At 41.2% G+C, this 12,693-nt stretch overlaps 1 protein-coding gene across 10 annotated transcripts in view; it reads left to right on the forward strand.

Annotated features, from left to right (window-relative positions):
- The window catches only part of PRICKLE1 (prickle planar cell polarity protein 1), a 113,957-nt gene that overhangs the window by 43,446 nt on the left and 57,818 nt on the right, over positions 1 to 12,693 (forward strand). The gene's annotated exons all lie outside the window — the stretch shown is intronic.

The raw sequence follows: 12,693 nt of genomic DNA on the forward strand, positions 1-12,693 counted from the left end.
TCAAATAGGAAAAGCAGCTAATCCTCACCTTTTGTTAGAAGTAGTCAGAGATAATGACTAGAATTTTTAAATTAAGTGTAACAGTTCTACATATTATATAGAAATATAGAGATCAGAAGTAGTAGAAGAAATAGCTGCAAGAGTTAAAAGTGGATAACTCTGTTGGCCAAGGGTGGCCAAACGACTACTGTTGCTGTTGTAAGCCCTTTAGCACTATTTTGCTTTAAAAAAATCTGTGTGTATATATATATATATATATATATATATATATATATATATAGTCAATAAAAATAAACATTTTCAGAACGATAAAAATTTTTACCTGATGGTTAGCATTGTTCTTAGAGTTTTGAGTAGTGATTGAATTCTGTTTGTATCCTGATGGAACTCTCCTGTCCTGCAGAGGGTGAAGCTCACCATCTTCACTTGGCAGGTGGAGAAAAAGGCCTGCATCTGAGGTTGGTTCATCAATGTAACTGGGAGATGGGAGTGGGGGAGATCTGCCCTCACCAGATTCCCAACCCAAAAACTGAATGTTGCCAGGGAAATTTTAATTAGCAAAACATGATAGATTTATAGCATAAAAAATAGCTACAAAAATTGAGAAGTTATTGAGAAATATACTATACATATAGACACAGTACCAAAAAATAACATATACTAACTATTGATAAAAACAAAACAAAACCCACTTTTATAATGGAGAAATCTGGTGCTCACCAACTTAACTAAGTAATCACTCTGAAATTCAGTAACGGAGGGCAAGCTGATGTTTTTTGACGTGAAACAATATGAAGTACACACCACCACCAGTAAAATCTTCTTTCCAAGGATAATTAACCTGAATCCAATCAAACCTAACACAGGCTACAGGAAGTTGAGGGGCTGGCAGAACATGTTAAAAGACAATATAAGCAAACAGCCAAATCCAGAATGTGGCCCTTCTACAAGACAACAGCAGTGATGCTTAAAAAAGCCAATGTGATTTTTAAAAATAGTAAGGACACTATTATTGGCTAAAAAGACTAAAGGAACCTAGTGATCAAAAGCATTGTACCACTTTGACTGGATCTTGGTTGGGTGGGGGAAAAGCTGCGTTTAAAACATTTTAGGGACTTCCCTGGCAGTCCCGTGGTTAGAACTTGGCGCTTTCAGTGTCATGGCCTGGGTTTAATCCCTGGTCAGAGAACTGACATCCCGCAAGCTATGCAGCTCAGCCAAAGAAAAAAATCCCTCCCACCCTCACCAAAAAAGCAAAAGCAAAAGCATTTAAAAAAACAAATTGAGATTTCTGAATAGGGATTAAATACTTGATGATATTATGAAAAATTATGTTAATAAAAACCTGAGTTTTATTGCCTTACTTACTTTGACAGTATAGAAAATAAAACCAAAGGCCATAGGAACCATACCTTGGTGAAGTCTAGCCCTGTCACAGCTGAGTTCTCAGTGATCCCTCTCCACAACTCTTCTCTCTCTCTCTGCCCATGAGTGACATGGATGGAATTCTCACCTCTGCCATGTTGCTGATTTTCCTGGGCACGCCATCTTTCCTTCAGAGCTTCGTTTCTAGATAAGATAAAACAACTGTACAACCTCGTGAGGACTGTGGTCCAGTGTGTTCTGTTGTGACCCTGTGGATGGGACAGTGCTCTGTGTGCGTGCAGTATCAGCCTGTTTCTCTTCCTCGCTCCACTCCCACCCCCACACACACCCTATGACTGGAGGGAGCCTGGATTCTGTTGCTGATGAGTACTGTCATAAACATCTTAAATGGGAATGTCTCCACCGCTGTCCCTTCAGAGAAAGGTCAGCCTGCTGCAGAGGCTGTACACATCAGGCTCCTTCTCACCTGGACTGTGCTGATACACAAGCCCTTTGGGGTGATGGGAGCTTCAGCCTGGGTGATTGTTACTGCACCGCTGTCTCTTGTCCCTAATGAGGAGGACGGTTCTTGTTCTTCCTCAGTCAGTTCTGCGCTTAGTAAGAGAACAAAGGAGTTGGCATGGTTTTTGTGTGGGTAACAATCAAACTAGATTAGATAACGAAGGACCAAAACAGTCTTTCTTATGAAGTGAGTAAGTCAGATTTTCCTCCTATGCAATATAAATCACATATTCAATTGTCTACTACTTCTTCGTTCTGAGCTACTTGGACCTCACTTCAGCAACCCCATGACTGAAAGTTTTCTTCTGGAAAAGTGTATCTAATGTTACTGATTCAATATTATATTTCTTGAGATTGTACTTCAGTGTCTTTGAGTCATTTTGTCTCTGAATGGGGGCTATCAAGCATTTCCAGGTGAGCAGATAACATACTTGTTTTTAAAAAACAAATCCTCTCTTTTGTTTTTCTCATAAATAGATATTTTTATGTCTTAAAGGAAGATTTCTAAATACAAACACAAAGTAAGGGGCCTTAAAGGAGCTTGATGAAAGTGAAGGAAAATATTTCATGGCCACTGAGCTATGAAAAATCCTTTTCAGATCTAATAAAAATAATTGACATTCATTTAAAGCAGACTTTGTGCTAAACGCTTAGTTACTATATCATGACATATGATCAGTATTGCATTAAATGCTCCCAACAATCTTATTCTTATTCCCATTTTACAGACAAAGAAACTGAGTCTTAAGAGAGATAGCTAATTTTCCTAAGGCTCACACAGTGAGGAGGCTGAGCGGAGAATCTGTGTGCAGCCAGTGACTCCAGACTCAGGCTCTGAACCATCATACTGTTGCCATCTTCCTGTCAGAGCAGTCTACTGTCCTGGGAGAGAAAAATGCTCATTTAGTTACCCTCTCCAAAGTGAAGTGGAGTTTGAGGAATCTTAGAACAAACTTTTATTGGCTTAGGTTGTATAGAGTAAATAAATTTATTGATTTAACTCTTGAAACATTTCCATCTTTTAATGTGTCCAAGAAGGTCTTAAACAAAACCAGGGAGGTTTATGACATACGATGTAATTCCTGATTAACTTGACGAGGTGGGATGGTTTTATGTTGTACTCATCGCAGTTGATTTTCTTACCCGGCTCGACTGCCAACTGGAAGAGATATCAAATATTCTTCTCTAGGACATTGGATTGTAATTAAAGGGCTCTTCTGTTCCACTGCTGCTTTTACTTTCTCTGAAGTCCAAAATCAAAACCAGAACTCTAGCATACTTGACATTTCTTTCAGTCTTGTGCATTAATAAAACTTTTTTTCTTGTTGCTTTGTAAGGAATATGTTTAGAAAGGCACAAAGAACTCTTATTTCTTTAAAAGCTTAATGTATAAATATGTGACTTTCAGATGCAAAAGTGACTGATCTCTTAAACCTAATGCAAAGTTCTTAATAACTGACTACATACATTAATCACTGAAATTTCTAGGAAAATGGAAATTGCTGATGGAAGACTATGATAAGGATTACAGAGGTGCCTGCTCATACCAAGACAGCTGTCAGCTGTCCCATTAAGAAAGGGTGCACTCTGTTTCCAGGGCAGGAAATAAGACCACAGTAATATAAAGATACAGATAAAAATTTCTGATTGTATTATTTTTAGAAACATTATCATCATTTTCTAATGATAGGATTTGAATATTCAAATATTTGTACTCTGAGGAGACTATTTAGCATCCATTCAAGCTATCAAAATACCTTATTTTTTTCTTAACTATTTAAATATTATTTTAAGTATGTATCCTTTAGTAAAATTCACAGTTTATTCTAAAACCATAAAGTAAAACTAATTGCCATGTGTTTTCTTAAAGCTGATGTAGTACAGCTACCAGTATCTCACTTTTGGGAAATCAGAGACAATGAATGGTTAGGTCAAAGCTCTGGTGTCTTACAACAAGAAAAAGAGGGAATTCCTTGGTCATCCAGTGGTTAGGACTCCATGTTCTCACTGCCGAAGGCCAGATTTAATTCCTGGTCAGGGCATTAAGATCTCACAAGCTGCATGGTGTGGCTTAAAAAACAAAAAAAAGGGTAGGGGGTGAGAAACTCTTCAGGTGTAGCATTGCAGTGCATACTCAATCACTCCGTCCTGTCTGACTCTGCAACCCCATGGACTATAGCCCACCAGGCCCCTCTGTCCATGAAATTTTCTCAGCAAGAATACTGGAGAGCATGGTGGTAACTTAAGCCAAATATAATGCAGTTACAGGTAGGAGAACTTTGTCCTGGTGAAACCCTATGCTCTGCAGTCACGAAGAGGGATGGGAAGAATAAGATGTGGTGCTCTGTCTAAAGGAGCTTAAAAGCTTGTGGGAAAAATAAAAACATCATACACATTTAACTGTTAGGACACTGGCCCTTTCTGTATTAACTGCAGTAATGAGCCAGAATCGTGATACTATGTCCTCCAAGTGCAGTCCTCAGACCTGCAGCAGCTCTGTTGCTGGAAGCTGATGAGGACTGTGTAATGTCAGACCCCATCCCATGCTACAGTTTCAGAATCAGCGTTTTCATAAGATCCGCAGGTGAGTACTACACCTATTGAAGTTTGAGAAGTGTTCAGCTGGAGTAATGCAAGCAGTGTGTTTTAGACTCCACAACACTGTCCAATGAATTTTCTAAGATGACGAAAGTAGTCTATTTTCTCTACTGCCTAATACAGGAGCCACTAGCTTATGTGGAAGGACTGATGTTGAAGCTGAAACTCCAATACTTCGGCCAGCTAATGTGAAAAGCTGACTCATATGAAAAGACCCTGATGCTGGGAAAGATTGAGGACAGGAGGAGAAGGGGTCGACAGAGGATGAGATGGTTGATGGCATCACCGACTCAATGGACATGAGTTTGAGTAAACTCCAGTATTTGGTGATGGACAGGGAGGCCTGGCGTGCTGCAGTCCATGGGGTCACAAAGAGTTGGACACAACCGAGTAACTGAACTGAACTGAACTCAGCTTATGTGACTATTGAGCACTTGAAATGGAGGGAGTAGAGCTGAGGAACTAAAATTTTAATTCTGAATTTAAACTTAAATAGCCACATGGAGCTAGTGGCTGAAGTATTAGACAGTGCAGGAGAAGAAAGCACTGGATGAAAAGCAAACGATTTAATACTTGTTCCAACACTAGTGATATGGACCATGGTGGGAAGAACCCTTAATTTACTTTGCCTCAGTTTTGTCATCTGTAGGTGATGAGTTGAATTAGATGATCTTAAAGGGTTTTTTTGGTGGGGTTTTGTGTGTGTGTTTTAGTATTACTGTCACAAGACTGCTTTTGTTGAAAGAATGTTTCTTTGAACAACTGAATCTTGAAGTGAACATGCCATTTTTAAGAGTTTAACCTGGGCAGAGTCATCAAAGCAGGAAGGAAAGATGTGTTTATCAAGTGGTGCAAAGGAGGAGAGCATAGTTCGGTACTCAGCACATACAACTTGTCCTGCTCTCTCCCCAGAGCCTGGATCTCTTGTCTGATATACACATGCCTGCGTGCTCAGTCACCTCAGTCGTGTCTGTTTCTTTGCAACCCCGTGGACTGTAGCCCACCAGGCTCCTCTGTCCCTGGGATTCTCCAGGCAAGAATACTGGAGTGGGTTGCCATTCCCTTCTCCAGGGGGTCTTCCCGACCCAGGGATTGAACCCAGGTCTCCTACATTGCAGGCAGATTCTTTACCATCTGAGCCACTTGGGAAGCCCCAGGTACACTGTATGCTTTCTGTTCAATAGTAATGTTTAAAAATTAAGGTAGAGGAAAAAAAATTACCCCCTCCACCTGGCTTGTGCGTGTGTGCTAAATTGCTTCAGTCGCGCCTGACTCTTTGTGACCCTATAGACTGTAGCCCACCAGGCTCCTCTGTCCACGGGATTCTCCAGGCAAGAATACTAGAGTGGGTTGCCATTTCCTACTCCAGGGGATCTTCCCCAACCCAAGGATTGAACCTGTGTCTCTTAAGTCTCTTGCACTAGAGACTTTTTACCACTAGCGCCACCTGGGAAGCCCCGTCACAGCCCAGTCAGTTCAGTCACTCAGTCATGTCTGACTCTGTGTGACCCCCATGGACAGCAGCATGCCAGGCTTCCGTGTCCATCACCAACTCGCGGAGCCTGCTCAAACTCATGTCCATCGAGTTGGTGATGCCATCACAGTAAACACTATAAACTTGTTGTATGAGTGAATCAGTGTGATGGTTAAATGTCTCCTCAAATGGCCAAAGTTGGTATCAAGTCCATTTACTCAGTCCATGTTACTGGGTTTTGTTTTCTTTGTTACTTGGTGCATTTATTTAAGAATAGTCTCCCCTCAGGCCCTATGTAACATAAAACAGATTATTCAGGGGACGTATTTGTGTTGAGTGAGGTGCTTTGATTTAGTAACACCCAAATGGGATCTTTATATTGAGATTTTATAAATATAGGAGTGGAGAATATGTATACAAGAATGGAGAAGGACCAAAATAACTTTAGGTGAACTACATGTAGTTTTACCAAACAGTTAATTTGAGAGCACTCATCCCCAATAAATATGAGTTAAATCCATGATTTGGGACATGAAACTTAATGAGTCTTTGTAGCAAATGGGATGGAAAACCTACACAGCTGCGCTTCACGTTGGGAAGAGGCCCCGTTTGAAGGCTGGAAACACCGGGGCATGGGAAGCCAGACGCTGGGAGCTCTGGGTTAGTTCTGGGGCCCTGGATCCTGTGTTCAGGAGGGCAGTTCATGTCCAGCCTCACTGAGGAGGGAGCCAGATGTGAAATTGATCAGGGAAATATAGCGATTGGTCAGAGCAGAGATGAGCTAGGCTGGTAAGTTCAATTCAGTTCAGTCGCTCAGTTGTGTCTGACTCTTTGTGACCCCACAGACTGCAGCACTCCAGGCTTGCCTGTCCATCACCAAGTCCCAGAGTTTACCCAACTCATGTCCATCAAGTTGGTGATGCCATCCAACCATCTCATCCTCTGTCATCCCCTTCTTCTCTTGCCTTCAGTCTTTCCCAGCATCAGGGTCTTTTCTAGTAAGTCAGTTCTTTGCATCAGGTGGCCAAAGTATTGGAGTTTCAGCTTCAGCATCAGTCCTTCCAATGAATATTCAGGACTGATTTCCTTTACGCTTGAGTGGTTTGACCTCCTTGCAGTACAAGGGACTCGCAAGAGTCTTCTCCAACACCACAGTTCAAAGCATCAGTTTCTTAGCACTCAGCTTTTTTTATGGTCCAACTCTCACATCCATACATGACTATGGAAAAAGCCATAGCTTTGACTAGAAGGACCTTTGTCGGCAAAGTAATGTCTCTGCTTTTTAATATGCTGTCTAGGTTGGTCATAACTTTTCATCCAAAGAGCAAGCATCTTTTAATTTCATGGATGTGGTCACCATCTGCAGTGATTTTGGAGCCCAAGAAGATAAAGTCTGTCACTGTTTCCATTGTTTCCCCATCTATTTCCCATGAAGTGATGGGACTACATGCGATGATCTTAGCTTTTTGAATGTTGAGTTTTAAGTCAGCTTTTTCACTTTCCTCTTTCACTTTCATCAAGAGGCTCTTTAGTTCCTGTACCCTTTCTGCTATAAGGGTGGTGTCATCTGCATATCTGCGGTTATCGATATTTCTCCCGGCAATCTTGATTCCAGCTTGTGCTTCATCCAGCCTGGCATTTTGCATAATGTACTCTGAAGTTAAATAAGCAGGGTGACAATATACAGCCTTGATGTACTCCTTTCCCAATTTGGAACCAGTCTATTGTTCCATGTCCAGTTCTAACTGGATATGCTTCTTGACCTGCGTACAGATTTCTCAGGAGGCAGGTAAGGTGGTCTGGTATTCCCATCTCTTTAAGAATTTTTTTTTTTTCTCTTTAAGAATTTTTCACAGTTTTTTATCAAACCATACTCAATAAATCAGAAGTAGATGTTTTTCTGGAATTCTCTGGCTTTTTCTATGATCCAGCAGATGTTGACAATTTGATCTCTGGTTCCTCTGCCTTTTCTAAATCCAGCTTGAACATTTGGAAGTTCTCAATTCATGTACTATTGAAGCCTAGCTTGGAGAATTTTGAGCATGACTTTGCTAGCATGTGAGATGAGTGCAATTGTGCAGTAGTTTGAACATTCTTTGGCATTGCCTTTCTTTGAGATTGAAATGAAAACTGATCTTTTCCAGTCCTGTGGCCACTGCTGAGTTTTCCAAATTTGCTGGCATATTGAGTGCAGCACTTTCACAGCATCATCTTTTAGGCTGGTAAAGGCCAGGAAAATTTTGCAGGGCTCTGTCATTTGTAGCAGCTGGAGGCATTTTTCACCTTGGCTCTTTGTGATGAGTACCACCCACCACCAACATTCTTTTCTCAATTCCTAGGTTGATTTCTTTCTTTAGCATCTTTATTTCTAGAAACAGACCAGAGTCCACTTAGATTCCCACAGCTCTGATCCTGTGCCTTTCTGCCCATAGCTGCTACTCCTCCCCGTGCTGGTCTCTCATCGTCCAGGTCTCCCTGCCTTTTGGCCTCCGCACGTTTGAACCTTTCATTATATAGCTCAGTGGAAGATGTTTATGTCTAGACCAAGATTCTTTTTAATCAGGTGCTGCTTTCACCCCCTGTGTTCAGTTTGTAAGTAAATTATGATGTGGATATGCTAACCTGTGCTTCCTTCCTTTGCCCTCTGGAGTAGCTGTGAATGCCAAGGCAGAAAGGGCCTGTACCTTGGTAATCAGCATATTCCTGCGCCCAGCACCAAGTCTGGTGCTCCTCAAGCAGCCCATAACTCTTTATTGACTGCTGACTCTTTTCCCCTACATCTCAGAGTTGTGCTTTCCACTTTGTGGGCTGCCTGCTGCCAGGAAGGAGGGGCAGTTTTCCTCCAGCCATCTGAACGTCTCAGTTTTCTCAGTGGTCATGTAATGACCACTTTCTTGCCATTATGGCTAATACTGACCTTATTCTGGCCCTCATTTCTCTCCAGTCTCTTCAGACTCTGATTCATACTAGGTCTTTGTTGGTTGAAAAATCCAGCTCAAAATAGCTTCCTTGAGAAAGAGAACTTGTTGGTTCAATCAGCTAGAAAGTCTAGGAGTAAATCTGCAGGCTTGCTTGTTTCTAGTTTGTTTGAACACTTGTGCTCAGTGGTTCCTAAGGACTCCACCTCTTCATCTCTTGGCATATTTTTCTCTTTACTAGGTTCATTCCCATGTAGTATCGTCCAATATGGAGGCAGTATGCACACCAACAGCTGTAACTTTACATCTTTCTCATTTAGAAAAGTCCCAGATGGAGCTCATATGCCATCAGTTATATACCATCTCCGAGCCAGAAACTGGCCAAGGAAATGAAATACTCCAGTTGCCAAGGTGTGGAAGGGTCTTAGTATGCTCGGTCCTAAACCAGGAGTAGTGTCTGTCCTACCAAAACCACTGTAGACTGAGGGGAGGGGAGGGAGAGCTGCCTAAAGAAAATAGTTTTTATAAGAAAAAAAATGAAAATACATATCAGGAAGACAAAACCTGTAGGTATCTACCATAGTGTGCTATGTATACTTTTCTTGTCCTTCCTCCATGGTTTAGACATGAGTGAATTTGGTCTTTTGTGTCTATAAGATAGGTTTACCCTTCTAAGAACAGAAATCTGTTTCTTTGTGTTTTTCCAGTATACTCTTTCAAAATACTGTGCCTTTGCCCATAACTCTGGGGGCTGTGGACATCTGGGTACAAAACATGCAAGGAGAGGCTGTTCACAAAGAGGGTGCTGTGTCCACAGACCCTGCTCTGGGCTTTATAAGTCATGTCGCTTCATACAGGTACTAACCTCTCAAGTGCTTAATTCTCCACACCTCACAGGACTGCTGTGAGGAGTCAGTCCCTGATTGTATGCAGAGCTCTCAGCATGGACCTGGCTCATCAAAAATGCTTGATACATTTTATCTAATGCTAATAATCTATTGCTATTTATCTGTCAATAATAATAATGACCACGCTGACACCCTGTTGCTGGCCCCTCTGCTAGCCTCCCATGAGTTAGGGAAGGGAAGCTTCCCTAACCCTAACCCTAACCCAGCCAACTTTGGATTCCTGAATTCACCTGATCCCCCATCCACCCGGGGCCAGGACAGGCACATCTGTAGGAAGGCACTTCTTCCCACTTTCTCTCTCTCATCCATCAGATCTCAGAATCAATGAATTTGTCCTTCATCATTGGAGAGGCGTTTCTTGACCACCGCCCCTTCCTGCTCCAAGCCCCAATTATTCTTTTCTTTCATAGTATTCTCTTCCTTTATTTTCCTTACCACCATTTTAAATTATTTTTTTATTTTTATGTTTTTGTGTATTTCTCCTAAGTGATGTAAGCCCCACTTTAGGCAGTAAGTAGGAGCTCAATAAATATTTCTCAGTAAACTAGATTAATGTCGGATGTTTTCTGGACCTACTTAAGGGTCATAGGAATTTTGTTCAGGATACAATGAGGAATGCCAGAGAGCTAGACAGTATGGAGCTAGTGATGGGAATATTGAGAGAGATGGTTGAAAAGGAAACATAGGCTGGTTTGTCGCAAGACCCTTCTGTGGGGAGTTGCGGGTACAGTGATGAAGAGGGTCAGCAGAAAAAGCTGTCTGCTCCATGAAGGTGGATACCAAGCATGCAACATTCATTTCAGTTTAGTCTCACGTTTTCAAAGTGGATTTTGTCTGTATTTAGCATCTTTGTCAATTTTATATATTCTCTCTCTTTCTTTTTGTGGTGTGATTTGGAGGTACAAGGAGGTACTGGTCACACTGTCTATTACTGTACAATCCCCTGAGTACTTTGAATGGAAACTTTATAAGTAATGGCTGTTTATGATTGTTATCTAGACTTAACAGATGGCTATTTAATAGACAATGAAATAATTCACTCACGGTTCAGTTCAGTTCAGTTCAGTCACTCAGTCGTGTCCGACTCTTTGCGACCCCATGAATCGCAGCACGCCAGGCCTCCCTGTCCATCACCAACTCCCGGAGTTCACTCAGACTCACGTCTATTGAGTCAGTGATGCCATCCAGCCATCTCATCCTCTGTCATCCCCTTCTCCTCCTGCCCCCAATCCCTCCCACCATCAGAGTCTTTTCCAATGAGTCAACTCTTCGCATGAGGTGGCCATAGTACTGGAGTTTCAGCTTTAGCATCATTCCTTCCAAAAGAAATCCCAGGGCTGATCTCCTTCAGAATGGACTGGTTGGATCTCCTTGCAGTCCAAGGGACTCTCAAGAGTCTTCTCCAACACCACAGTTCAAACGCATCAATTCTTCGGCGCTCAGCCTTCTTCACAGTCCAACTCTCACATCCATACATGACCACTGGAAAAACCATGGCCTTGACTAGATGGACCTTTGTTGGCAAAGTAATGTCTCTGCTTTTGAATATGCTATTTAGGTTGGTCATAACTTTTCTTCCAAGGAGTAAGCGTCTTTTAATTTCATGGCTGCAGTCCCCATCTGCCGCATACCACATTTAAGGGGCAAATGTTAGAGTTCATGTTCAAAATATAAGTCCTGTTTGTAATATGAATTATTCTCTATGGACAATAAAATTTGTATTCACTAGTATGAAATACAAAACAAAGACAAACACAGTTGCTTTTCAGGGACCAAATTCTTAGAAATAATTGAATGTCTAAGGTCATCACAGATCTAATCAGTGCTAATTGGAGCATATTCACAGAATCATTTATTTAACTTCAAAACAATACAGGTTTATTTTCAAACATTTAGAAAATACAGAAAAGAAAAAAGAAATAAACAACTATAATCCTGTTTCCTAGAATAGCATTGTAAACATTTTGTCATGTATCTTCCTATGTTTTTTTCTCTCATTCATGAATTTTTAAAGCATACAATTGGAATCATACTGTGGAGAAGGCAATGGCACCCCACTCCAGTACTCTTGCCTGGAAAATCCCATGGGCGGAGGAGCTTGGTGGGCTGCAGTCCATGGGGTCGCACAGAGTCAGACACAACTAAGCGATTTCACTTTGACTTTTCACTTTTATGCATTGGAGAAGGAAATGGCAACTCACTCCAGTGTTCTTACCTGGAGAATCCCAGGGACGGGGAGCCTGGCGGGCTGCCGTCTATCGGGTCACACAGAGTCGGCCACGACTGAAGCAACTTAGCAGCAGAATCATACTGTACATATGTCATATAATCTATTTTTAGGTTTTCATGCATTATTAACTACTTTCTAAATCAGAATATTGTCTATAACTGCACTGTTCAGCACTGTCACCACAGCAGCATGGGCTGTTGAGCACTAAAATTGTGGCTAGTTAGAATTAAGATATCCCGTAACCACAAAAAACTCATCAAATTTCAGAGGCAGTACCAAACAAAAAGCGGTAGGGGAATTCCTCATTATTGATTTTTATATTGATTACCTAATGAAATACTGGGTTAAATAAGATATGTTAATAAAATTAATTTCACTTTTTTTAAAACTTTTTTTCATGCATCTACTTTTAAAGTTACAGATATCACTTGTGGTCTTATTTCTGTTGGACAGCACTGGCTCTATAGCATTGTTTAATAGCTGTGTGATTTTGTACCACACGATTTTGTAATTATTTAACCAGTTCTTGATCCCATCATGTTGAATCTTCAAGGTGCTTCTCGTTTTTCAATATTAAAAATTACCCTTTGGATACCCTGTATATAAATCTTTTTGCACATCTGTGATTGTTTCCTTAGGATTTACTGATAGAAGTAGAAATCCTGGGAGAACAGAACT

The sequence above is a fragment of the Ovis aries genome, chromosome 3 (genome assembly GCF_016772045.2).
Source record: "Ovis aries strain OAR_USU_Benz2616 breed Rambouillet chromosome 3, ARS-UI_Ramb_v3.0, whole genome shotgun sequence".
NCBI classification, from domain to species: domain Eukaryota; kingdom Metazoa; phylum Chordata; class Mammalia; order Artiodactyla; family Bovidae; genus Ovis; species Ovis aries.